At 43.8% G+C, this 26,986-nt stretch overlaps 1 long non-coding RNA gene across 7 annotated transcripts; it reads left to right on the top strand.

The window, feature by feature from the left end:
* The first annotated feature begins 156 nt into the window (after nt 1-156).
* LOC129202450 (uncharacterized) lies at nt 157-26,986 on the top strand. 7 transcript variants are annotated; one of them, XR_008575704.1, is made up of 7 exons: nt 157-460; nt 2,599-2,676; nt 3,415-3,512; nt 10,812-10,906; nt 11,097-11,262; nt 14,539-14,723; nt 25,460-26,986. It is a non-coding gene; the product is annotated as an uncharacterized LOC129202450 (long non-coding RNA). The 7 variants fall into 7 exon arrangements; XR_008575706.1 differs by lacking the exon at nt 10,812-10,906 and adding an exon at nt 8,307-8,415; XR_008575701.1 differs by lacking the exon at nt 10,812-10,906.

Here is a 26,986-nt window from a genome sequence, read left to right as displayed (position 1 = left end):
CGGCCCGGCCCCGCTCCTGCCCCCGCCCTCCGCCGGCGCCAAGGGGAGGGGACGCGGGCGGGGAGGCGGCCGGAGTTTCGCAGACCACCCCCTCCACCGCTACCGCCGGGCCTCCGTCCCAGCCGTGCCCCGGAGGAGCTGGGTGATGTGGCCCGGCCGCCCCGGTACCTCCCCGCGGCAGGGTGGCTGCTGGCGGGCTGCCGAGGAGCCGCCTCTCGCGGGGGCGTCGGGCCGGAGCTCGGCCGCGCTGAGCCTTCGGGGGACGCTGAGCCGCCCCCGGCCGCCAAAGCCTTTCCGGCCGGAGATACCAAAGTAACCAGCCCCGCACCAATCCCGGAGCCCAAGCGCAAAATCCGCCTCTCCCGCTGCCCTCCCGGGGTGTAAATGGAGAGGCAGAAAGTTGCTCCGAAATAAGGATCTCCCGCGGAGCTATGCCAGTTGCCTGCCAAACACGTTAGAGGTAGGTTTTCTGTAGGAATCGGAGATTATTTTCCAAGTGGCAGGTCTGCCGGCTTTCACAGTCGGTTGCCCAGCTGCTGTAATTCAGCTTAATTCCAGTTCAGGTGACAGAATTGCAATCATTTAAATTACCCAGACATCTCACCTATCATTTTTGCATCAATCCTCTTCGTGCCAAACAAATCCAGAAAAATATTTTAATAGGATGTAAGCATGTTGCAAATTTTGGGCAAGGAAAGGGATAATGTGTAGACCAACCAGAGGGGAAACAATTGTTAGAGTATTTTTAAGAGAAGTTACCGGTTATTAATTAATGTCTCCCTCCTCACACAAAAGTGTTCGGATAGCAGCACTTTTCAAAATAAATGACCACGCATCCTCACACTTGCATGTCTCGTGTTGAAGCTTAGAATTTCTTTAGCCAGTCTAGGTTTTGCTTTTATGAGATGCTTTGATTTTTGCTTACCTGCTAAGAAGGAATAGGTCTGTAGCAGTATTAAGCCATGCCCAGCTAATTTTGTTTATTCTGCTTTTACTGCCTAGATTTGTGATATTGCAGCTGTACCTGGTGATACATAATTTCAGTTCAGAATCAGATACCCACCAGATATTAAAGTACTAGAGATACCCAAAGAGAGAGGATGTCAAATTATTTGAGAAAAAAAAATCTTACAAGAGACTCCAAAATAATAACATGGGATGTGATTCAGGGCTGTGTGGAATACTACGTGAAGGGGGGTTGTTTCACTTTCATTATTGTATGGCAGTTGTTTGCTGTGGTGTGCACAGCCTCGGATTCCCATTTCCTGCCTGGATTCCCATCTCAGTCCCAGAGTTGGGAAAAAGAAACTCATTCAATCAAAGTGCTTCTCTGAGCGCAAAGCAAGTAGGTTTCTTCTGGGTGCCTTGTATGCAAGCATAAAAAGAACAGAAGTTCTCTTTGCATGGATACTATTTCCAAATTCCCATGTGCAATCTAGTTATGCCCTTTTGAAGTGGCAGGCACCATTTCAGAAAAAGAAAAGAAGAATCTTGTTTCAAAGAGTTTAGACCATGAAGATCTGAATCAGTAAAGGGATCCTGAGCGTGTGTACTCTTACCTTATGCATTGATTTACTGTCAACATAATAAAGAAATACCTAAAGGCTTAACTATGATTATTGATTTACAGCAGTGCTTCTGCTACCAAATCATAGGACTTAAAACAATTATTTCTGTATTTGACCAAGATTCTGCTGTACTTGAGTTATTTTCATGTACTACTGAAAGGTAGCTCTTCCTGGTGTTCAAAACAGGTGTCAATAGTTTCTTAACACTGACGCGGAGAAGTTAGGATAGAAAACAGTTTCAACAATACGGTGAAAATGCAACTGGGATTTTAGGTTTTGTTAATAAATAACATGCACTATAAAAAGAGAACACGGCTCCCTTCACAGATGTTTTCTGCAGTTGCTTGAAACAGATCCCCGCATCCCCACATTGTTGAGTGTGTGTATTTCCAGCTAGCAGCGGTCAGCCAGACGGGGGACTGTCCTGAAAGTGTCACCAGCCAACTTTCACTGATGGCAATGTGTTACTTTTGTATATTAACTATAGCCTAGCTAAATGAGATGACAAATCCATCAGGCCCAATACTCATTTGGACCTGACACCAAAGCTAACGACTCTGATTCAGCCAGGGATGTACATTGTCCCACTACTATGCACCTCCCGTTCACCACTTAAAGGATCATCTCTGTTTCATAGTAACCTACCAGTAAGAATCGGATGCAGTAAGATGGAAGAGTACTGCATGTGGTTTCAGATCCTTGGGAGAATGTAGGAACATAGTGGACAAATTCCAGGTATGTAGAAGGGCTCCAGAAGTAAGCCTTTAGATACTCAAGGCTGTGGAGCCCTCAGCAGTCTGAGCCTTCCCCTGACCTCAGGAGAGCATGTTCGCTAGGCACAGCGCAGCGTGTCTGGTTATTACTGCCCACGTCTCTTTGTATGAATGCGCTCCAATCTACAGCGTACAATTTAAGTCGCCTGTTGTTAAAGTCAAATGGCTCATGATAGTCTGTAATGCAATATAGATAATAACAGAGTGTATGTGAAAATATTTGGGAAAACATTAAGAGCCTGTAATTTGTTCTCTAGCCCTCAGATGCATAGGCCTGTTGCAAGATAATTTCCCAAAAATCACAAAGTCATCTGTATCGGGACGTCTCCACCGCAGTAAGTATGGGCATGAAGGATGTCGAAAGTTGCTCGATAGGAATAAATACGGAATACTTTACTGTCTGGATAGTGCATGTATGCAGGCTGCACACATTTTCTGAGGTTCATTTGTTTTTCATTTTAGAGCATCTGAGGACACCATTTAATTACAGCAAGGCTGTTCATTAACCTTCCTGACAGTGTGGCGACATGGTCACCATGGTTGGTCTTCAGATGTTCTGGAATTCAGACACTTGGGCTAGCTTACAGAGACGGACAACGCATTAAAGTTTCCTACCAATTTCTGTGCTCGAGTAAAACCCCTTCAAGAACAGGAATGTCAGCCTTGTATGCCAGCCAAAAACCTGAGCCAATAATGACTGTACTGGCGTCAGGGTAACTCAACCTTTCTAGTCTCCCACAGTATGAAAGCTGCCTAATTTTGTAGGAGAAAATTAGAGTCTGTTTATTTGCTTCCTTGCCAGCCTTTCCTAGGTATTTATATACGTTGTCCTGCCTATGGGCCCCATTTGGTCTCCAGGCTAACAGTATTTTGTAAGTTCACATGGGGTGAAACATTTGTCACAGAACAGGGTTGATTTTTGCTGAGCTGATCTTCTTTTGGAGACAAATTGAGCAAGTGGTTGAGGGCTTATGTCATGCCAGCTGCTAACTGCTGCCCCCCACGTGTCACAGGTTTGCTGTGGCCTTGGTGTTCAGCCGCTCAAGCTGTCCCTCTTTTTCCTCCTCTGGCAGCGTCTGTGTCTTCTGGGACGTCGAACCTCTGTGACCAGATGAGTGCTTTCTGGAGGTACCACAGGGACTGAATGGGACCGTTGATAATGATAAAGGAGGTACAAGCTGCTGAAAGAAACCTGCTGCTTTTTAAACACAAATGAATCTGTAAAGCAGAGGCGTGTACCTCAGTTATCTAGTGAATCCTAGACGGGGCCTTACGAATGAAAGGGAAGGGCAATAAAGGAGGCTTATTCCTTGTCCTTCAAAACATGCTGGCACTCCAGTGGTTTATTTGTTGTACCTCTTCTCAAGGCATGAGGTCACTGCAAAAGCTGCGAACGCTGTTTGTGAAGCATGGCAATTTCTGGGTTTGTTTCTGCTTATTGCCTTCCTTTATGACTTCTTTCTTCTAAATGAGCAAATGAGCATGCATGCTCATTAAACACAAGCATTTGCGCTCATCATCTTCCAGACAGCCCTAACTACAGCTCTCTGTCAAGGCGCTCTCTTTTAGGCTGCTGTCGTGGTTTAACCCGGCAGGCAGCTAAACCAACCACACAGCCATTTGCTCGTTTCCCCCGCCCAGTGGGATGGGGGAAAGAATCGAAAAGAAAAAGGTAGTACTCGTGGGTGGAGACAAAGACAGTTTAATAAGACAGAAAAGTAAGAGGGTAATAATAATAATACTAATAATAATACAGAAAACAAGTGATACCCAGCACAATTGCACACCACCCAGAACCAATGCTCAGCTAGTTCCTGAGCTACACCACCTCCTGGCCAGCTCCCGCAGTTATATACTGAACATGACAGGTCAGCTGTCCTGGCTGTGTCCCCTCCCAGCTTCTTGCCCCCCCTCTGCCCCCCCCCCTTCTCGTTGGCAGGGCAGTATGAGAAGCTGAAAAGTCCTTGACTGCTTGGCAACAACTAAAAACATCAGTGTGTTATCAACATTATTCTCATCCTAAATCCAAACGCACTGCTAGGAAGAAAATTATCCCTGCCAAAATCACAACAGTATCCACCCCTTTTTCTGTATCATCTACATCATGCCCAGGTCCCACGCTTTCCAATACATTGTAATTAATCACCACCACTTTTCCTGTCTTTTGAGCTAAACACACAGCTATCATTCTCTTAGTCAGCAGACCACCCCTGTGAAATGTCTGTAAAATGTTCATAGATGTCCAAAAAATGTCCACTGAGTTCTTTCAGTCCATGACTTTGGGCTCCATCACAGTAGTCCTTCAGGGCAGGAGAGATTGTTGCATGCTGAAGCCAGTTCTGGTTGCATCACCACTGCACTTGTCTGGTTCTATCATCGCTGCACTTTGCCCTGTTTCATCAAAATTCATTCTTTATTAATCTGGGTGATTTTTTACTGTAATACTATTGATGCAGCATATAGCAACCATAGTAGTGTTGACATACACGATTATATATGTAATACACAGTATTACATAGCAATTAACATCATACAATTCAAATCATTGGCTATTCTCACCCAAAATCAAATCCCCTTGAGGTACACATCAGACTTCTCCATCCTCCCACATCACCCACCGAGTGCACCCAGGCCCTTGAGCAAAAGCAATCCCACAGATGGGTTTGCCTTTGCCTGACGCAGGAGTAATCCAGACTGTCTTCCCCAGCATATTCTTTATATGCACTACGGGGACTTTATCCCCTTCTACAGTATGTAAAAGTTGTGATTGGGCAGGGCCAGCTCAATTGACTAACAAAGTGGTCTTTGCTAAATGTGCATCCCAATGTTTGAGGATCCCACCACCCATTGCTCTCAGTGTAGTCTTTAGCAGTCCATTTGTTCAATTTTCCCAGAGGCTGGTGCATGATAGGGGATGTGATACACCCACTCAATGCCATGCTCTTTGGCCCAGGTGTCTATGAGGTTGTTCCGAAAATGAGTCCTGTTGTCTGACTCAATTCTTTCTGGGGTGCCATGTCACCACAGGACTTGCTTTTCAAGACCCAGGATAGTGTTCCAGGCAGTGGCATGGGGCACGGGACGTGTTTCCGGCCATCCAGTGGTTGCTTCCACCATTCTAAGTACACAGTGCTTGCCTTGGTGGGTTGATGAGAGTGTGATGTAGTCAATCTGCCAGGCCTCCCCATATTTATATTTCAGCCATTGTCCTCCATATCAGAGAGGCTTTAACCGCTTGGCTTGCTTGATTGCAGCACGTTTCACATTCATGGATAACCTGTGAGATAGCATCCATGGTCAAGTCCACCCCTCAATCACGAGCCCAACTATATGTTCCATCTCTTCCTTGATGGCCTGAGGTGTCATGGGCCCACCGAGCTATAAATAATTCACCCTTATGTTGTCAGTCCAAGTCCACCTGAACCACTTCAATCTGAGCAGCCCGACCCACCTCCTGGTTGTTTTCATGTTCCTCAGTGGCCCGACTCTTGAGTACGTGGGCATCTACATGACCTGCTTTCACAACCAGCTTCTCTAGCCGGGCAGCAATATCTTGCCATAATTCAGCAGCCCAAATGGGTTTGCCTCTGCACTGCCAGTTGCTCTGCTTCCACCTCTGTAACCACCCCCAGGGCATTGGCCACCACTCATGAGTCAGTACAGAGGTAGAGCACTGGCCACTTTTTCAGCAATGTCTAAAGCCAGCTGGTTGGCTTTCACCTCTGCAAACTGACTCAACTCACCTTCTCCTTCAGCAGCTTCTGCAGCTCCTCTTGTAGGACTCCGTACAGCAGCCTTCCACCTCCGATGCTTTCCCACAATGCTCATCAATGAACAGGGCATATGGCTTCTCATTTTCTGGTAGTTTATTATACGGCGGGACCTCCTCAGCATGTGTCACCTCCTCCTCTGGCGACATTCCGAAATCTTTGCCTTCTCGCCAGTCCATGATCACTTCCAGAATTCCTAGGTGATTGAGGTTTCCTGTTTGAGCCCACTGTGTGACCAGTGCGACCAACTTACTCCATGCAGCATTGGTTGCATGATGTGTGGAGGACACCCTCCCCTTGAACACCCAGCCCAGCACCAGCAGTCAGGGTGCCAGAAGAAGCTGTGCTTTGGTACCAACCTTCTCCAAAGCAGCTCAAACCCCTCCCTATCCTGCCAATATCTCTTTTTCAGTTGGAGTGTAGCAGGCCTCGGATCCTCTGTATCCCCAACTCCAAAACCCCAGGGGTCAACCTCGAGTCTCCCCTGGTGCTTTCTGCCAGATTCCAGGTTGGGCCGTTCTTCCCGGCTGTGGTGTAGAGCACATTTTTTACACCTTGTCATACCCAGACTGGTCCAAAGGCTACTGTGTGAAGGGTCTCCCATTTAATTTGTTCAAAGGCTTGCTGTTGCTCAGGGCCCAATTTGAAATTGTTCGTCTTCCAGGTCACCTGATAGAGAGGGCTTATGATCAGACTGCAATTTGGAAGATGCATTCTCCAGAAACCCACAGCACCTAAGAAAGCTTGTGTTTCCTTTTTGCTAGTTGGTGGAGGCATAGCTGCTATTTTGTTGATCACATCCATTGGTATCTGATGACACCCGTCTTGCCATTTTATTCCTAAAAAGTGGATCTCCTGTGCAGGTCCCTTGACCTTACTTTGTTTTACGGCAAAACTGGCTTTCAGAAGGATTTGGACTATTTTCTTCCCTTCATCAGAGACTACTTCTGCTGTGTTGCCCCATACAATGATGTCATCAATGTACTGCAGGTGCTCCAGAGCTTCACACTGTTCCAGTGCAGTCTGGATCAGTCCCTGGCAAATGGTGGGGCTGTGTTTCCACCTCTGTGAAAACGGGGGCCTGAAAGAGCTATTCATCACGTTGCCACTGCTCTGTCTACATATTTACCCTTACACAGATTAGTCCACAACCTAGATGCCCTAATCAAGGGAAATTGCCCTGCATTTCAAATCAAGAGTTAGTCTGCTTTCTCTAGGATTGCGGTTCCACTCCTTTCTCCCTCTCCTTTCCCCACCCCTTTCCTTGTGCTGGCACTGGCTTCTGTTTGACCCTTCCTCAAGCCAATTGAACTTGATGAGCTGATGAAAAACAGTGAGCAGTGACAGCGAGTTGTTTTCTGCTGGTTTCGTGATCAGCACAGAGGCAGCGCAAAGGAGGCTGATGAGGCAGCCCACAGTTGGAGCCACTGAGCTTCATTCCCCTGGGGTTTCAGCCCAGCAGTGCTGGCTGCTAGCACCAACGAGGTGCACAGGACTTTGCTTCCCCTCAGCAGGTGTCCCTGCTCTGCCCCCTCTCCAAACCTCACAGCTCTTGGAGCACCTCAATTGTAGAGCTGTTTTCTTTCACTGCCATTGAACAAACAGACCGCAGTATTACTTCTGCCTGGTGGGTGTCTGAATCACAGCACACTGAAAATGAGAGGGGCAAATCAACCAGCTTGACACATCCTTATCACAGAAAAGCCTGGCCTGGATTATTAGAATTTGCCTTTCTTACAGAAACTGGAAAGAAATTCTTAGATGGAAACCATGAGGCAACCTGAGCTGTAGATACAGCCGCCAAGACGTAGTAAACTCTTCCCTGGTGCACAGATGCTACAGATGCAGATGAAAATAGGGGCTCAGGAGGAACTCCACACCCAGGTCTTCTGAGAAGTTATTTTAGCCTCAGTTGCTCAACTATGAGTCCAGGTCTCAAATCAGCTTTCTTCAGCGAGGAATCTGAGTTTGTGGACAGCTGGGACCTTGTGGAGGGAGCAGCCCTGCCATGTCCACGCCACCAGCCAGCTCGACTCCTTACTGGTACTTTTCATTCACCAAAATCATCTGAATCCTCCAGTATTTTGTACCTATCTAGATAGATTGATATGTTTTACCATATTAAGGAATCAGTGCTCTAGTTTTTCTAGACTTTCTGCTATGTGAAAGAAAAAAAATTTTTTCCTGAATATCAGGGGGCTTAGTGTGGACATGCTCACCAAATGACATGGAAATATAGGACTGGGGACTCAATCAGAAAGTAAGCAACTGTGATTCAAAGTGATCACAATGCAGGAAGTTCTGGTAAGTGCACAAAACGTGAGTTTTGTATAGATTTCTTTTTTCTAACAACTGCAGCATTTTAAGGTCTAATGAGACTCCATCAGCACATGACAACCCAAGCCTATCTTACTATTCTATCATGCTCCTAGAGTTTAATAGGGCACTGTGAGTGGATCTGTACAGAGGTCTATGTGCCTACAAGAATTTACAGAATTATGGCCTATAAAAAGATGTATTACTTTTTTACAATTTATGGCATCGTGAACCAGATGGACTAAGATACCTGGTCATAAAACAGATTTTGCTTTCGTTCTTATAAACTTATCAAGATTCTTGTTCATGATAAACAGATCCATATATCTGTGAGAAGTCCTATGGACTGCAGTAGCCCACGAATGGGAAGCTGAGTGCAGGTTTGCCAGAATCAGATGCCATGAACTTAGTGACTGATAATGACACGTAAGCCCAAGTGAATGCAACTTGTGACCTTTAAATGCGAAGTTATTTTCACGACGTAGGTTTGTGACAGTTGGAAAAACTTTATTTTTATTTGCAAGTTCAATACTGTTGGCATCAGAATCATTAAAAAAGTGATATATACAGAAGAAAAAGATCTGTGTTTTCAGTCGAGCCTGCCTAGTCATTATTGACTCTCATACATATCAAGTATCTTCTGCATTTTATACCCTAATTTTAAGTCATTTCTCTAGGCGCTGAGCCATAGCCACCATGCTTCCCTATGAAGAAATTCACTTGGCGCCAAGCTTGTCAGTATTGTTCCTGGTCAGGAAGAAAAGGCCATTGAAGAGAGTGTCACAGACAATTTTGCCTCAGGGCAAAATCACATCCAGTCAGGAGTTAACGCTTTGTCCTGCCTCCAGCCATGTTACTACACTTTTTTTTCCACCTCTTGGCTGGATGAGCCATTGTGATCCTTTTTTTCCTTCCTCCTTGAACTCCTCCCTACCCATACTGGCAGTATGCAGAGAGAAGTGGGACTTCTCCTTGGGCACTTGTTAAAGGTCAAAAGAATTCGATCGAATTTGGCAGTAAAGAACAATTGTCCTCTTTTTTATCCCCTTACAGAAAGATAACATTGTGCCCTTCAAAGTGTAAACCGATCACCAGTTTATCACAATGATTTCTCCTAAAAGCATGGGAACCCATCATGGGCTCCTGCTTCACCTCCCTAGGTCTGGCCCTTGGGCGAGGGATGCACCAGCTATTGGTGAACAGAACTTCTTTGGAAAGGAAATATTAATGTGATGAGGAATGTAAAGACAGTCATGATGTAGTTATATGTGTGAAGATGGGACTTGGAGATTAGGGGTGGAGAAAGGATGATCAAAGTGGGATTTATAATATGCAAATGTAACATCAGTATGTTTTTGGACAGTAGCACTGGAAATTTTTGCTTGTTTGTAGTCTACAAATTAGAAACTTACTGTATAAAATTTTTAAGTCCTCTACTAGTCCTAGTTTAGAACTAGAAGAAAGGATGCTATGATGTTTTGTTAGTAACAGTTATTTCTGTAACAGAAAATCTTTCCCTCCCAGAATATGAAAGAGGACTTCCTAGCTGCTTTCTAACTTGTATAGAGACAAAAAAACCACAGCGTATTTCAGATTTGAGTTGATAGCTAGTTAGTTGGACTTTCATTGTATTAGACATTATATCTATGCTCTAAGTCTACTAAAACAACCTTAAGGTTTATTAAAATAGTTTCAAACACAGCATTAGGGTAACATCATTACATTTGAAGCATTGCCATACTGTAATATCCTGTAGAGAGTTTACACAAAGATACTGCATTCCAAATTGCCTATCTTTCTGTGTCTTTAACTACATATTTACGATTAAAATTAAGTGCAGCACTCCCCAGTGCATCCCTTTATATCACACTGTTTCCGGGAATTCATTTCTCTGTCATTCTTTGGAGCACATTTTCAATTTAAGTATTTAGAAATTTGCTGTTGTTGAATCTTATGAAACTGTTCTGTTTTGCTTTTGTCCTTTCTTTTTTCGTAACCAAGTTTTTCATCATTATTCACCTTGGGTACTCCTCCAGAAGTCGTATTGAGATCAATGGAACTATTCATAGGCAAGGTATAAATAAGCGTGATGGGATTTGACCTTCAGCCACCTCAAAAAAAAATATTCTCCCATCTAATTAGATAGACATAATCCTGCTCTAAATTCAAGAGCAAAAATACTTTAAAATTGCCTCTGACAAACAGTGTCTACTGTTCACAGCTGAAATGGGAAATTTTGTCTCCTGCTATAATACAGTTATCCTCTATGTAGTACTGTTATGTGAAAAATTGATGCAAATGATGTTTGCTAAAGCAGTATATTTTTTGGCACTCTGTTTCTGAGTTGCTATGAATTGCATGCTACTGTTTTGACATCTTTCCAGACTGTCGATGCTGCTGTGTTTCTTGGGAGCCTGGGAAGTTACCTAGAAATGAAACCTGTTGCTGGCGATTCCCTTTGTAAAAGCAAGTTGCAAAAGTAATTGTTTTGGTACCTCCTGTTCTGGCTTCAGCTCTGAAAATATTATTTGAAAATTTGCTTGCTTGCTTTTTTCCCTTTGAAATGCCAAGTGGGAGGTAAACATAATTGCAGATTGCTTTTCTTTGGCTATTTAGTTATCAGTAATAATTAGTATTTTCATGATGTTTTCACCTTTGGAATATTGCAGAAATGGAGCACTACGTTCTGTGCTGATTTATCCTTATGCTGGCTTCACTGAAACATCGCTTAAATTGCTTATGGCAGCAAATCAGTTCTGTATTTGGCCTGACACATCACTGATCGGTTCCAGCAACTTTGAGCATCATGTATCCCAACCTTCCTTCACACCTGAGGTGAGAAACTCCTAAATCAGAGAGAAAACTTAGAACCATAAAGGACAGAAAGAAAATGCTCAAGGAAGAAGTTACGCTCTGTTATGAGATTTTTGGTTTTCATAGAATGTGAATTACACGTGTCCTTTTAACACACCGAGAAAACAGCTTCTGTGAGACAGAGGAAGTTGCAGAAATTATTAATGCTTGTTGGTATTTAATCTAAATCCCTAATTTAAACAGAAGTGCTGGGTGAAACTCATTCCGGATTTAATATGATATAATCTAATTGACTTCAAACACCTGCTTGTGTCAAAGCTGGTCTGTTTAAAGAGTAAAAGTAACAGAGTAAAGAGCACTTTTAGAACACATTGGAGATGTTAATGTAAGATATTATTATTGGAGTGAGCTTGTTCCTATTTAATTCAAATAAAGAAGCTTGTCATTTTCTAAAGCTCAGAGGAGATTACAATAAAATAACATAGCAAGATTGCTATTCTTAAATCAGAAAAAAGAGAAAGAAGAAAATTAGTTTACTATAGGCACATGAAACTGAAAGGAAGAAGTAATTGAAATTAAAAGGTGAACCAAAAGGATGTTTGTCCAAAAGAGAAGAGAGAGGATACAAAGTGTAAAACAAAAGCTCCATTATAGAATACGTACATGGAAAATGACAATGGAAGAGGGTGAAAGAGAAATAAATAGGAATATCCTCTGTGGCTGGAAGACATCAGTGACTGTAGAAAAATATTTCAGTTCTCAGTGAGATGGCAAGTAGGGACCTGATCGCATAGCCTGTTGCTGGTCAGCTGAGTGCTGAAGTATTTTCTTAGCTCTTAGGAATACTATTAACAGTTAAAAGCATACCTCAATGAAGCCTATGCTAAAATTCTTCAGTGAAGAAGGACGGACTTGAATTTAAATACTTTTATGAGTTTTTTATTAGGGTTATAAATTAACTAACTTCTGGACATACAGAAAATGGATAGTAACAAAAGGAAATGAGAAACGGTAGAGTACAAATGGAGAAATGAGAGCAAACCCTTGTTAGCTGCGTTCTTCAGAGCGAGTAGGAAAAAATCCATCCATTTCAGTGAGCCTCAGGTCAAAGCCTGTGTTTTGATGGATAAGGCACACAAGTTTACAATGTACTTATGTTCATTATAAGTACATTTTGTGATCACAAAAGAGAAAAGATTTGTAACAAACCTTTGTATGAAGGCACAACAACTGTAATGACTTGAAACTCAAGGCCTTTTTAAAATGGAAGAATTTAGGTAATCCAGGGAATGGAAGTAGAGTTCGTTCTCCAGATAAAACAGTTACCTCATTGTCTCTGTCCTCAAATTGCCAATACAAAGGATGAAAAACTGGTGGGAACCTAGCAATAGCGAAGGTAGCCATTGCAATCTTGTGGTAGAAGGTTTAAAACCAAAGGAAGTAATTTTTTTTTTTCCTCAGTGCATGCTTACATTGCAGAACATTGTAGAGGCCAAAAGTTAAACATGGCTAGTCTAATGGAAATCAGAAAAAAATCAGAAATCAGCTGCTAATTCTCAGACACTTCCAGCATTTACCAGGAAAGAGGTCCTGTACGCTTGCTCTGAATCCTCCTCACCTCTGTGAAAGGAATGGTTTTATGAAGCAGCCCCTGAACTACTACAGTTACGTATAAACATAAACTGAAATTTGAGTCAGTTTGTCTTACAGCATTAATGTCAAAGCTGTGGCATTTCGGGAGATGAAAAGGACTCTTCCGTGGGACACTGAGATTTTGAGGTGCGGTCAGGGTAGGAGGTGACTGTAGAAAGGGGCTGCAAAGGTCTCCCAGATTCTGGACTAACTCATCTAATATAAATTAGACCCACATGAAGGCTAACAACTGTCCAAGGCTTTATTTTTCAAGTTTTTGAATAATAAGCCATAAGTACTCTCTTGCTTCTCGATTATCAGCTGGAAGGATCATAAAACTTACATCGACATGATCTAGCTAGTTGAAAGAAAAGAAGAAATTAAGTAGTGTGGATTTTAGGAATTAGCATAATCTATACTGGATTTAAGCAAAGAAATGTAGAGATAGTAGTTAGAGATTCTAGAATTGAAAAGGTTTTGCAAAAACTGCATAACTTGATCAAAACTTAGATGAGGGGAGATGTTTGGCCTTAAACTATCTTGAACTATCTGATAGCAGTGGTAACTTACTATTCTGGTCTTTGTAGCTTCCTCCCCTCTAGTCTTCTATTTCTGGGAGATTTTTCTGTTCAGCTCTTTTATTAGGTCTCCCTGGCAAGGCAAGTGGCTGCTTGTGCCCCATTTGTTTCATGCTGGAAATAAAATTGAATCACAAGAGGCTACAGAAATAAGTGGTTCATATTTTCCCCCTGCTAAAATAAACATTAACTCTGAGCCCTGAAATGTTTTCAGGAGATCTGACCCAGAATTTATCAGGCATTTGAAATAAACTGTTAACTATTAACCAGTAAATGGAGGCTGGTTTGGTCACATTCTGACATCAGCCATTGCTAAGGAATGAGATGATTCATGACCTTGACAAACTAGGTTTCTGATTGCAGCAAAAAAAAAATTAGCCTCTGCCAAGAGAGGAGATTAGCATCTACTGCTTGTGCATATTAATTATGTTAATATAATATGGTAACAAATGTAGCAGTAAAAGTAACTCTTCACCAGGGTGTACTCAAGGGCTAACAGTCCAGGCTCCAGTTTTGACATCGTTTATCTGAATTAGCAGAATTGTATTCTAGCCTTCTTTAGAGTCCAGTTTTTTGCAGAAAACACAACTAAAAAAACTGTCCCGTGGGTGGGCTCTTAGGACCTCAGCCCACCGTGGGAAGCACCCTGTGGGAAGCAACTCATCATGAAACTGGTGGGAGTGGAAACTGTTGTTTCTACAGCACAAAGGATATGACCTACCCATACCACAGGTGCAAAGTAGGTACCCTGCCAGTAGCTTCATGAATCGGTCTGCCTAAACTCATCACCTCCGTTCTCTATGACTGCATCTGAACCGAGCTGTGGATGCACGGTGTACTTTGTCCTGAAAGCAGCCTGTTGCTTTCTTTCAACATGAGCCATGTTTTTCATGGTTCCCAGAGTGAATGGTTTAGGCATAAGCTATACAGTCAATGAAGAGGGGTGTAGGAGACCCTGTTGGCCGATGTAGGTGCCCCCGGGGTGAATTATTTCTCATTTAGTAACAGTGAGGTTCATCTACTATTGTGTTACCTCTTCATTTAAATCCAATTAAGATTCCCTGAACTTCTGCTTTGTCTTTTCCAGACATGGGTAAACAAAAGAACTTGAAGTGGGAGGGATAACTTGCCAGAAGAAAAGATGAGCAAGCAGAGCGGGTGGATGTCTGGGTTCCCTCTGTGGTCAGTGGAGAGAAATGGGAACCTCACCACAGCAATTGGCTCCACCTCGCAAACGGAGTGGGGTGAAGCGACCTGCCTAGACAAGGCACGGTAAGACATCCAGTGTTAGAGAAGTGAATCCTACACATTGTACCATTTGTGAGAGTTCCCTCATTCACCTCTCTTCTTTAACTGACCTTTTGTCTTTCTTCTTTTATTTTACATATCAGACCATGTCATAGCTAATACAGAAACTTGAGACAACCCTCTATTAGCTTTTTGTCATGAAGAAATGTAGTATTTGTTGCTAGCATGTTTTCCACTCATTAGCTATATTTTTGATCCATAAAAATGCTTTGGCTGTCACAGTCTGATGCCTAATCAAGCAGTCTTATCTTGGAAAATCTCTCTCTTTGATTACAGTTCTTTAAATGTGTTCCTAAGCAGGGAAAAGAGTTAGCATGATTTACCCAGACTTTCAAAAGGCTTTTACAAGACTGGCTATATGAGGTTATCAAAAAATACTGAATAGTTGTGGGCCAAGTCCAGTGAACATAGTAGGGGTTTTGTTAATATCTGGTGTGCATTTTTTCCTTTGAGACTCCATGTTTCCTTGCACAATAAGATAAAGAGATTAATTCCAAATGAATTAAAAATTTGCACATGTTACCATAGTTTCATGGCTGAATGCTCAAGGTCATCTCCTTGACACCTTTTGCAGAAAGTAAGATGAAGGAAAAAATCCTTTCCATTTGACCTCGATTATGTCAGAGAGAGGAGAGCTGAGTCAATGTATCTTTACCCCTTACTATTGCTAACACAGCAGAAGCCTGTGGGTGGGAATTATGATAGTGTGAACTACTTGGAGCTGGAGTTGTGAATTTGGCTGCAGTGTGGGCATACCCATAGAGGAGCTGCTATTTTGGCTAAGAAAATGAGGATTTTAATGTGTTGCATCAAATTCCTCTTTCTGACTAAGAACATTTTCCATCAGAAGAAGAAAGCAGGAGCTCTCTGCTCACATGTGCCATCCCTCCTAGCTGCTTTACAATTCACAGGATTTTGTCCAAAATCATGGGAGTTTGGTGATTGTGATCCTCGCTTCCTCTGTGACAATGTGAAATTACATCATCCCAACCATGAAACGGTTGGTTGAAGAAATTTCAGTTTCTGCAGTTCTATGGGACTTGTAGTGATTATCCCGAGAAGAAAACCTTTGGAAGATAGATATCCTTTTGGAAGACATCCTGGAGGAATCTACAACATACGTTGGTACCTAGTCCCATACTACAGTACATGGGAGTTTTGTGGATTTGTGTTGTCATGTCTTGATACACGAACTACTCCAATCACAATAGAACGTTCAGGATATGACTGTATTATGGGGCATGAGGGCATCTCTCTGTTGCCAAGTTTGGATGCTTAAAAACTCATGTCCTGATTTCGTGCTTGAAGCACCATACCTGTCCTTTTGCTGACCTTTTTTTTTTTTCTATTTAAAAGAAAACTTGATGTTCGGGCAGGAAGGAGCAGGTGCAATCTTGGGCAGGTGCCTTTATCTGGACAAATAAGAAAATCAAGACTGCAGACATATATACACTATACGTGCCCCAACAGTATTGGCACAGCCAAAAACTGGAGTATTTACTTCTGAAACAAGCTCTTGCAAAGAAAAAAAACTATTACCATTTCTCCCAGATGTATTTTTTTTAAAATCTCCTCTGTTAAATGTGCAGTATGTGTTACTAATATTTACCTTACAAAGTAGGAGAAAACATTCTGGATGTCATGAGAATGCTTGGGATATGCGGGGTCCCAGACAAGCTTGAAAAACAGAAGAGAAAGGATATTTTGTGTAGTACACAAAGCGGGGGTGGGGGTGGGGGGGTGGAGAGAAGGAAGGTCCTGGGGGGTGCCGGGGTTTCACTCCGGGGCTTTGCAGGGCACCGGCGCCGGCAGGTGGCAGCACGGGCCCCCCGCCCCGCCGAAGGGCTCGGCCGGGACCGGCACCGGGGGTGTCGGACCGGGGGTTGTTAGTGAGCACCCAGCGCTCCCTCCTCCGCCGGGCTCGCCGGGGTCTCAGCGCCGGGGTCTCAGCTGTGGTGGGCCGTTAGATATTTTGGGGTTCTGCTCTTTCCAGCCTTCTGAATCCCAAGAATTCGCAGCGGTACGACGGGAGACGGTCAGGCTGCCTGCTCTTCTCTGATGCTCCTCCTCACAGAATCATTTTTCGGCACGATACCACGTCCCAAATATACACCGGCTTCTGGGCAATTCTGGCACCTCACATTCATGTGGCTGCAATAAGAAAGCTTTTCTTCAGTGACGGGTTAACAATTTTACGTTGTGAAGAAGCTGGCGAGTGAAGGAACTGATGATCAGCCTCAGCAGTTGCCTTTCGAACAGCTTTGCTCCTGGAGAGGGAGACCTAGAGCTGCCCTGAGAGCCTGTGTGCGGGGCTGCTCGGCGGGTCCCACAGGGCAGGAGCGGTGGGCACGGCTGGCAGCGGCCCTCCTGCGGTTCCGTGCTGGTTTGGGAGAGGCTGAGATGCAGACGGAGCAGGGGCTGCGTGTCTTTCCTTGAATACATCCCCGCTGAGCCAGTGGAGGACTACGGCGCTCTTCAGCTCCCCTCCCTCTAATTCAGGGAACAACAGAATCGTGAAATCACAGTAATGCCGTGGCAAGTACGGACCAGTATTTATCCTGTTTGGATACAGCTCTGCTACCACCGCTCTGAATATGAATGATCCTATCCACAAATTAAACTGAAAGCTTATCACAGCAAGAAATACTTGGCGAAGAGTAATGATTCAAACAGCAGAGATTACCCATGTTGTTCACCCTCCGGAAAAACTCTGCTGATAAGAGCCGTGAAGGTGCCGTGGTGGAGATGGAGAGTCTCTTCCCCTGAATAGTCACAGCATGAGTCCAAAAATCATTTGTATTGCAGTCACACCGCGCTGAGATGCTGACGTGCTCGGGATATTGCTATTCACGTTCCCTGTCACAGGCCATAGTCTACCGCTGCAGTTATCAAGAATAACCCTGAACCTAGGAAAGAAATGGTTTAGGGGCCACTGCTGAATTAAAAGAGGCAAAAAAGGGTATACTATTTTTTAGACCATTGATAAAAAGGTCCTGTGATACATTATTTCCCAGAATAATCTGGTACCATTAGTCAGAAAAGTACTATTAAGTCAGCAATACAAATGAACAGCCCAGTGGAAATGACTTCCTGTGATCTCTGAACTGGAAGAAGCATTGGCAGGGGGCAACAGTCAGCTGATGGCAAAGGATTAGTCACAAACCCAACCTCCATGCAGTGTGTTCAGGCGTCCAGAGCTCATGGCCATAGCCCTGTGGTTGCCATGACAGCCCGGAGGCTGCCTGGGGATTCACCGGCCAGCGAGAGACCCCTCTTCACGCTGGTTGGAAATGGAGTGCTCAGTGCAAGATCTCTCGGGTTTCAAGTCAGATGCAAACACCCACTTCCATGTTTACAGCATTGAAATGAGAAGGTTTTCCTTCTTCAGTCACTTTTTTTTCTGCTCTGCTTTTACAGTAAATTCTTCATCATGGAGTACTCTTCCCAGGGATACTATATACAAAAAAAGCAATAGAAATGTCATTGTTTTCAGAATATGTTCGCATGTGCAGTCAGATGCTGTTAAGATCATGCTCACTTTCCTGGAAAACTTGTTTGCTGTTTGTTTCTGATGAGCATAGGGACTGACAACATCCCTTAAAGACATAAAAACAACTTCCTTTAAAGTGCGGTTTATATTCCTTGCTTTTACTCTCATAGATGTGCCGGCATACCATATCCCCCTGCTCCTTCCTGTGCAGGCATGTACCATGCTGAAGCCTATTTTGAACAAAACCTGTGCCAGGTGTCCCGTTGTTGCCTGCTGGATAATTTTCAGGTTGTATGTTACTACCTGGCTGTGCTGGGGCTGCTGCTGCAGATATTTTTTCCTCCTGTGTTTAAATACATATGAAAAACTCCACTGTTCCTCACCAACAGCAAGTGATGGTCTTGGTGCAGGGGCTCTGCGCGCAGGCTGCCAGCACCTCCCACCCCAGGGCTGTCTGGAAAATGGACACGGACCTCTGTCAGTCCTTCTTCTCCAGTTTGCCCTTTTCCCCTGGCACCAGCACATCACCGAAGGGCAGCACGGCTGGTGCAGAGCACAGCTCTGCTAGCTCTGCATGCTTAACGCCAATGAAAAGCCCCTTTGTGTGGAGCAAATTCTCTGCTGGCCATCTCCAGATGCACCGCAGCCCTCTGCTAGTGCCTGAGCTGTGCAAAGGGGTCAGAGCAGAAGAGAAAATCCGGTCAGAGCAGCCTGTGTCCTGAAGGCTGCAGAGCTGTGTCCTGGTGGACGGGTACTGCCTCCGCTGCAGGAATCACAGGGGCCTTCACCTTGCGGGAGTCACCTGAGGGTGTTTTTGTGGCTTTGGGAGGAGGAATTCACCCCTCCTTACTGTACACAGCCTGTGGGAGCGAGCAAGTGTACTGGATTAGGGTGCTGGGAGTGAAGGTCATCCAGTCAGCTTCCAAGTGCTCTGCCAGCCCTCAAACAGCATTTTTCACCTCCACGTTCCCCGCTTCCCAAATTGCAATTTATATTCATACACGATGTCAGTACCTCTATCGTAACAAAATGTCTGTACATTAGGTTTCCTCACCTACCTCAGAAATTACTTTCTGACTGGACTGAATACTCCGGCAGCATGGAAAAATACAGTTATCTGTATGGTAAGAAAGTGTACGGACAACTCTTGAGTTAGCTGTGGTCTAAATACTCTAGTATCTTAACCCAAATCTGGGTACGCACCTTGCATAGCAAAGGTCAAAGTAAAGAAAGAGCAACTGGGGGAGCAGAAAAAAGCTGAAGATTTCCTTTGATGCAAACTGTGGTGCTGAGAGTTTTAGGTGGTTTTGGTTTCTCCCCCATTTTTAATTAAGCTTAATTATAATATGTGGATTCTCAAATGTATTTCAGTGGTTGCTCATGGTGAATAGAAAGCTCTCCACACCTGCTACAGGGCTCTGTGGAGCAGCTTCTGCCAGCCCTGGGCACTGGAGTAGTGCTGCCAGTGTCTGACACCATTTGCAGTATTGTAAATGTTAATGCAACCCAAATAGTTTCAATGCAACAATGTCTTGTACACCAATGGAAATAATTAGTCAAGTCTTCTGAAAGCTAAATAACTTTTATATGGAGCATTTTGAAGCCTGTAGAGTTACATCCGTATGAGAATAAAACCAACTCTGAGGTCTGGGTGAAGTGAAATTTTGCATGAGCTTTTGGGAAAGTAAAAAAAAAAAAATTAAAAAAACCCCAAATCTACTTTTATCCATATTGAAAAGGGATAACTGAACTTTTTCAGCCTGGAGGCAGGCTGAGTCTTTTAGCAGTGGTATATTCATTAACACAATAATACTTTATTGGTTTAGATTTTGTTTACCAATTAAATGCACACAGTCTAATCACAAAAATACAGAACATTAGGAGTAACTGTTTTTACTTGGATACGTAAAACTAGATCCCTAAATCAAATGGTCTTGGTAGGGCCAATGAGATTGTTGGTGCCTTCAGTTACTAGTTGCTGAGATACTAAAGTGCATCTCATCAAGCCAAGCCTGTAGCTGTCAGGTCAGTAAGAGACTCTGGCTGATTATTCATTTCTAGGTTTGCACTCTTCCTAGACCAATAAAGACCAGAAATTATGAGCTTCAAAGGTATTTTCCTTTAAAACTGTACAGGAAAAATTCAGGAAAAAAACCCCAAAAACAAAAAACATTTGTGTGTTTTTTTTTCTCTCACAAGGGAGTTCTGATCCAGGGTAGATACTGTCATTTTATATAAGTATGAGTGGGGCTGTAAAAGAACAAATGACCCCGTGTAAAGCATATACATTAATCAAACCCTGTGCAATCTGAGCCATGGAAGGAGTAACAGAGAGCGGCAGCAGGACAAAATGCATTGTAATTCATACTGATCAAAAGAAACTGTTCCATGTCTGTTCAGCCAAATCATACGTGCCAGTTTCTGAAGGCAAAATGAAGTAATGATACTGTAACGAACATATTTAATTTGTTTTTCATTTCTCCTATAGTCTCCGATCTTTCAAACAGCTTGTTAAATCCCCCAAAGCTATGTATATAACGAATTTTTGATAGTTGAGGTTACGGACTCGTTCATCCGTCTGAGCTGGGGTTCCAGAACGTCTCTATTAATTTTCGCAGGAGCAGTCTTCTGCAGCCTTTCCTGCTCTGCTGAACACTCCTAATTTTAATTCATTCGGTTGGCATATGAAGCTGAAGGCATTAAAATAAAAAGGTTGTTGCAAAGTCTTCATTAGCTTGTTGGGAATATGTCGTCCTGGCCAAAACCTTCGGAGTGACTTTTCTTCTTTGTTATTATTCATACTCCTTCACTATTCCATCCCTCAGTTCATGCCTGCAATAAAGAGGATAATGAAGCCCTAATCTTCAACAATTTATTTGACAATCTGAGAGGCACTGGAAACAGGCAAATGACAATCATATTCCATAAATCTTACTTGCATGCGCTTCATAGGCTTTAATGGATGCGTTAGTGATGCTGAATGTGGTTCTGGAGCAGATTACTCGGTGAGCCACCTCTCCCTCAGCTACAGAAACAACTCTTGTCCAGAAAGCCGCTGTGTTTCCAAAGGCTGAAGAACAGGAGTGCGCAAAAAGAACGGTTAAGCTGAAGACCCTGTCTTTAACAGGACTCAAATGAGGTTAAGAAAGTGTCGAACTGAGTTAGACCCATTGCTCTCATCCTTGTAGCAAGAAAGTATTTCTAGCGCAAGCCGGCCCCCACTAAGACCCTCTCCACTCAATACTAGCAGCCAGTTTGGAGGACGAGGGTCCGTAAGTAAAACTTCCACAGGGTGTGGAAAGATTTACCGGTGACAAACCCTGTGGCTCCTGTTGTGTGACACCTTCACGGTGTCACAAGGCGTAAAAGGCAGCAACAAACCACGCTGGGTTGTTTCCACACTCCAGGAGTTCTCCCCCCTCGCCCCACCCCTCCAAAAATGTGACACTGTGTTGGCTGTGTTTCTCTGATCAAACACGCCTCTTTGCCAAACTGTTTTAGGAGTGTGTTCTGGAAAACCCCAAGCATTTATTCCGCACTACCTCAGCTTTCCAAGGAATGAAGAACAGATTTTTTTTTTTCCTGGCTCACTTAATTGCATCCGGACGCTTCCTAGAAAGTGTAAAAAGAAGCGTCTGTGTCCCCAGCCAACCTCATAGGACCACCTGGTCAGTGCAACTGTTCAGCGAGTAAGATCGCCTGTGCGGTTCTGCCGAGCTCCTGTTACCACAGCCCCTACAAAATAACCGAGTGGCAAACCTATGCGAAAGTCCAGAGAAAGTTTTAATTCTGGAGCAAGATTTTTACCATGTTCTTATGCAGTGTTTCCTTATGGGTTGCTTTCTTCTCCCTCTCTGGCAGTGTTGCCATACTTTGAGCCTATGTTTTGCATGCTGGGGTCGGGCATTAGGGTTTCTATTTTGTACGCAACTCGCCAAATGTTCGAGCAAACATACTCATGAAGGCATGCTCACGGCTTCTTTCCAGGCTCTTATATGTCAAGAGGTATAAAGCATGAGCAACTGCGACCAGCTGCACTCTCATCCTTCTCCATGGACACCAAAAAATGCAGAACCTGAAACTTAGCAAATGGCTGTATTCCAGGGATTTGGATGAAGAAACTGAATCCTTCTTTGCTGTATGAGATGCTTGAATAAAATAATACCGAAGGAAGGTTTTGCAGCATAGAGGGGTGAAATGAAGTTAGAGAAAAAATAAGTGCTAATTTCCAACCTGAAATAATTTTTCAGATCTGTAACATTTTGCTAATTAATTATACACACTATGACAATTGGCTAATCGTCTTTTTAACTCTGGCTGATGATAGTACACAAGAAAATTTTACGTGACCTGGTCACTCAAACAATTCAGACTTAACCTCATTTTAGGCTGATATTATTATCTTTTTCTTCCTTTCTCTTGCAGGTTTTGATTAATGATAGAACAGCTCCTACAAACCTAGGTTTTCAAGTTTCTTCTACAGCCTGTTGTGTGAAAGTTCAACCGGGACATTATTTGCCTGGTTTTCTTTCTCACTTCCTTTATTAATTTGCTACAAAAAAAAAAGGACACAAAATTAGTCAGAATTTATCCTCATGCAAGCTAATATTTTGCTCTTAAATTGTAAGCATCTTGGCATTTTGTCATTCTCAGTGTGTTTGCTGATTACTATTCTTAGTAATGAGACTAAGAGCACTGGTTGGTATTTCTTTGGAATTCCTTTAGCATGAGTTCAGTGTTAGCAATATTTCTGTTCTTCAGGATAAGGCAAAACTAAAATATATGCAATTTAACGGGTATTCCTAGGGCTAGAGTTAGAGTCCGGGTTAGAGTTTCATCTCAGAGTGGCATAATAAGTGTGTGATGCTCACCTGTAGATATTTATTAACAAGTCAGCTGTTCCATTCTTCATCACTCCTGGAAAAGACCTGTCTGGTTCTGATGGCCACTGTAAATGTCTATCATCTCAAGTCCTTCTGTCGCTTATTCGTACGTCTTCATAGTTGTGTTCTACTTTTATTACCTGTGAAAATGGATGTCCAAGTGCAGTAAACACTGAATTATTGCCACCAATCTGTGGGAGCCTGAAAGTCACCCACAGCAGTCGGAGCTAGTACCCTATGTTCTCTTTAAGTACAATGGAAGGAAACAGAGGAGTTGTCTCTCTAAATTGCCTAACTTCTCACAAGCTTTCATTTTAAGATGACACATATCATCTTTGATGGCGCATTTCCCTGGTCATTGATTATAAAAGGAGCCAACAATGACAATCTGAGGCTAAATACTTTACCTTCACCTTTACCTGAATTAAAGCAAATGAGTCCTACCCTTGCCTTTCAACCTTCATAGGGAATGCACTCGCCAAGAGGTTTTGGACATGTACACAAGCAAATACACTCTAGCGTTGCACTTACTTAGACTTTGGATTCTGTCTACAATCCAAAGTGGAGATACGTGTGTCCGTATTTCCTCACAGGGTGTTTGTGTAGAGGGGACTTGACAAAGGCACTGCAGTCACCAAAGAAATTTCTAGTCCATCCACACCCCCCCAGAAGAGTACCAGCATAATCAAGCACATACTTTTAAGTGTTCCAGTTCAGAGTTTATTGTAGCTAAAAACTGGACAAAGTGGGTTTGCTACCCTGACCTATTGGCTACCGTAGTCCAGACAAAAGAAGAAATTCTGTTCTCCCTGGCAAAGGGAAGGAGCAGGCAGCTGTTGAAATGCTTATAGCCTAAATCACCACAGCTGTTTGGTCCAGTGCAGGTGAGTCAGAGACCTAAAAAGACCAACACTTCTTGGCACAATTCACAAATTCTGCTTGAAAAGAGAGTAAGAAGTGATCCAATGAACATAGTTCGAATGGGTAAGAATGCAGAATCCCAACAAAGAGCAGCAAAAATACACCTTGTAGAAATTTTTGAAATACTAAGTAATAATTTCCATTTTTTATTAAAAAAGCAGTAAATCTGCTCATATCTTGACAAAGTTGCCAAAAAGTATAATTACTATAGCAATAGTACCCACAGGTTCTGGGCAAGACCCAGAGCCGTGGCTGTGCTGGACACTGGATAGCACCCAGTACCTGTCCCAGTAAGCTCCCCTCACCCTCGCTCCAGGGAGCTGACATCAGTCCAGAACACGTGTGGATGCATTCACGAAGCGTTGTCTGTAGCTAGTAGGCATGACCGAGAGATTCAAGAGATGTGCAACAAACACAGTTACAGGAATGCTGGATGAGGGCATGCTGTTGACAACGTATATATCCAGCTGCCCAGGAAGTCATGCTCCTGTCCCTGGAGAACTTACGTTCCTGACTTTGGGTCCGCAAATTCTTAGCCCTGTGCTTAACTTTGAGCACATCAACACCTTCCTACCCCACCCTGGAAATGAGTTTGCACACTTGAAGTTATACAGGTGTGTATATCTGTGCAGGTCCTGCCCTGAGAAAGCGCCTAAGGTGAAGTGGGAAGAGGCAATAAAATGCATCCTTTTTTACTTCTGTGTTGACAGTAAATAAAGTTCCCATCTCCCCATTTGTCCCTTTAATGTAAAGGATGTTTTTAGCAAACTGTATGAGCACATTCCCACCAGCACAGAATGACATGTGTGTGATGTGTGTTGGAAAGAAAAGCATTTTACAGAATTAGAAAGCCACCATCTGTATATGTGCATATTCTGTACTTGCAAACTATCCTGTGGTATTTTTGCTGAAAGCTCCCAGCAGCAAAGCGCTCCCAGCAGCAAAGCATTCCCAGTGGGAAGCATTCTGAGTGTGGGGTATAGCCCTGGAAAGGTTTCTCCTCACCGGGTGCTCACCCAGCTACAATCAGGGACCCAGAAACTCTTTAAAGTCCTTTATTGCAAGTGGATTCCAATGGTGCTGTTCTAGTTCATCTCTCGGGCACACTGACTAGTAACAAACTTTACCTGTTTCCTCTTTAAAGGAACGAGACCTCACAGTTCAGCTGCTGCAGAACCAGAGACTGTTCACCCCGAGGCAGATTCCCTAGCAGCCCCTTGCCCGTAACTCCATGCTTGTGAGCATTTTCTCGCTTCTGGCACCTGTGGCGAGGGAGACAGAGTCACACAGACTTGCAGGCACTCCAAAAATAATTTATTTTTGTTTTAACTGAAGGAAATATTGGAAGAACTGTGTAAAAGCTAAACCCCATGTGCTATCCTTCCAGTTCAATCTTTTATTTTCAGATGGCGTGGCACACGTTCAAGGATGGATAAAGAAGGAATGAGGAGATGCTCAATGATGAATAAAGACACCAAATCAGTTCACAAACACAAAAACTGGACCATTTTCAAAAAAGTCAGGTGCACAGTGAGTGGAAGCTGTTCCAAGTCTCATGCTTATACAGCAGCCAGCAGATGTTGTACGTCCATGTCTGAGCAACCAGCTGTCTTCTCATCAGTATTAAGTGTTCGGCTAACATTAAAGGGACAGAATTAAAACGGAGAGCTCAGAAAACTGAGCAGCTTTTTTGAAGTTTGTTATGTCTGTGAATTATTGAGCACACTTCTTTTTTTCTCGAACAAAGGCATTAATGAACATTTTAAAACTGAGAAGAATCATGAGAAGAGCAGCCATGGACACATAAACAGCTCAATACATATAAATAATCTCAAGCAATAAATGTGGAAAACACATAGGAAAACAACATTATACAATGTTAAGAGATTGGTATAAAAATACAAGAAAGAGACAGAAGTGGCTGCCAAAGGTCTTTGAATTCAGTCCTATTAACCTCTTCCCCTTCCTGGGTTTTCTGACCTGTTTTGTAAAGTAGTTGCAGATTCACATACTGTGTTGGGTTTGCGTGGCAAGGTTTTGGTAGCGGGGGTGCTACAGGGGTGGCTTCTGTGAGAAGCTGCTAGAAGCTTCCCCTGTGTCTGATAGAGCCAATGCCAGCCGGCTCTAAGACGGGCCTGCCGCTGGCCAAGGCCAAGCCAATCAGCGCCTCTGTGATAACATATTTAAGAAGGAAAAAAACAGTTAGAGAGAGCTTTTGCAGCCGGAGAGAGGAGTGAGAAGATGTAAGAAACTCTGCAGACACCAAGGTCAGTGCAGAAGGAGGGGCAGGAGGTGCTCCAGGCACTGGAGCAGAGATCCCCCTGCAGCCCATGGTGAAGGCCATGGTGAAGCAGGCTGTCCCCCTGCAGCCCATGGAGGAAGGATGAGGGGGTGTAGCGATTCCACCTGCAGCCCGTGGAGGACCCCACGCTGGAGCAGGTGGAGGCACCTGAAGGAGGCTGTGGCCCTGTGGGAAGCCTATGCTGGAGCAAGCTCCTGGCAGGACCTGTGGCCCCGTGGAGAGAGGAGCCCACACCAGAGCAGGTTTGCTGGCAGGACTTGTGACCCCGTGGGGGACCCCACGCTGGAGCAGTCTGCTCCTGAAGGTCTGCACCCTGTGGGAGAGACTCACGTTGGAGAAGTTCATGAAGGACTGTCTCCCGTGAGAGGGACTCCATGCTGGAGCAGGGGAACGATGAGAGGAGTCCTCCCCCTGAGGACGAAGAAGCGGCAGAGAAAACATGTGATGAACTGACCGCAACCCCCATTCCCTGTCCCCCTGTGCCGCTGAGGGGGGCAGAGGTTGAAGCTGGGAGTGAAGTTGAGCCCAGGAAGATGGGAGGGGTGGGGGGAGGTGTTTTAGGATTTGATTCTATTTCTCATTCCTCTACTCTGTTTTGCTTGGTAATAAATTAGATGAATTTCCTCTCTAA

Source organism: Grus americana, chromosome 1, assembly GCF_028858705.1.
Source record: "Grus americana isolate bGruAme1 chromosome 1, bGruAme1.mat, whole genome shotgun sequence".
Lineage (NCBI taxonomy): Eukaryota > Metazoa > Chordata > Aves > Gruiformes > Gruidae > Grus > Grus americana.
Note: the sequence above shows the minus strand (reverse complement) of the source record. Positions and strands in the feature narration are given on the sequence as shown.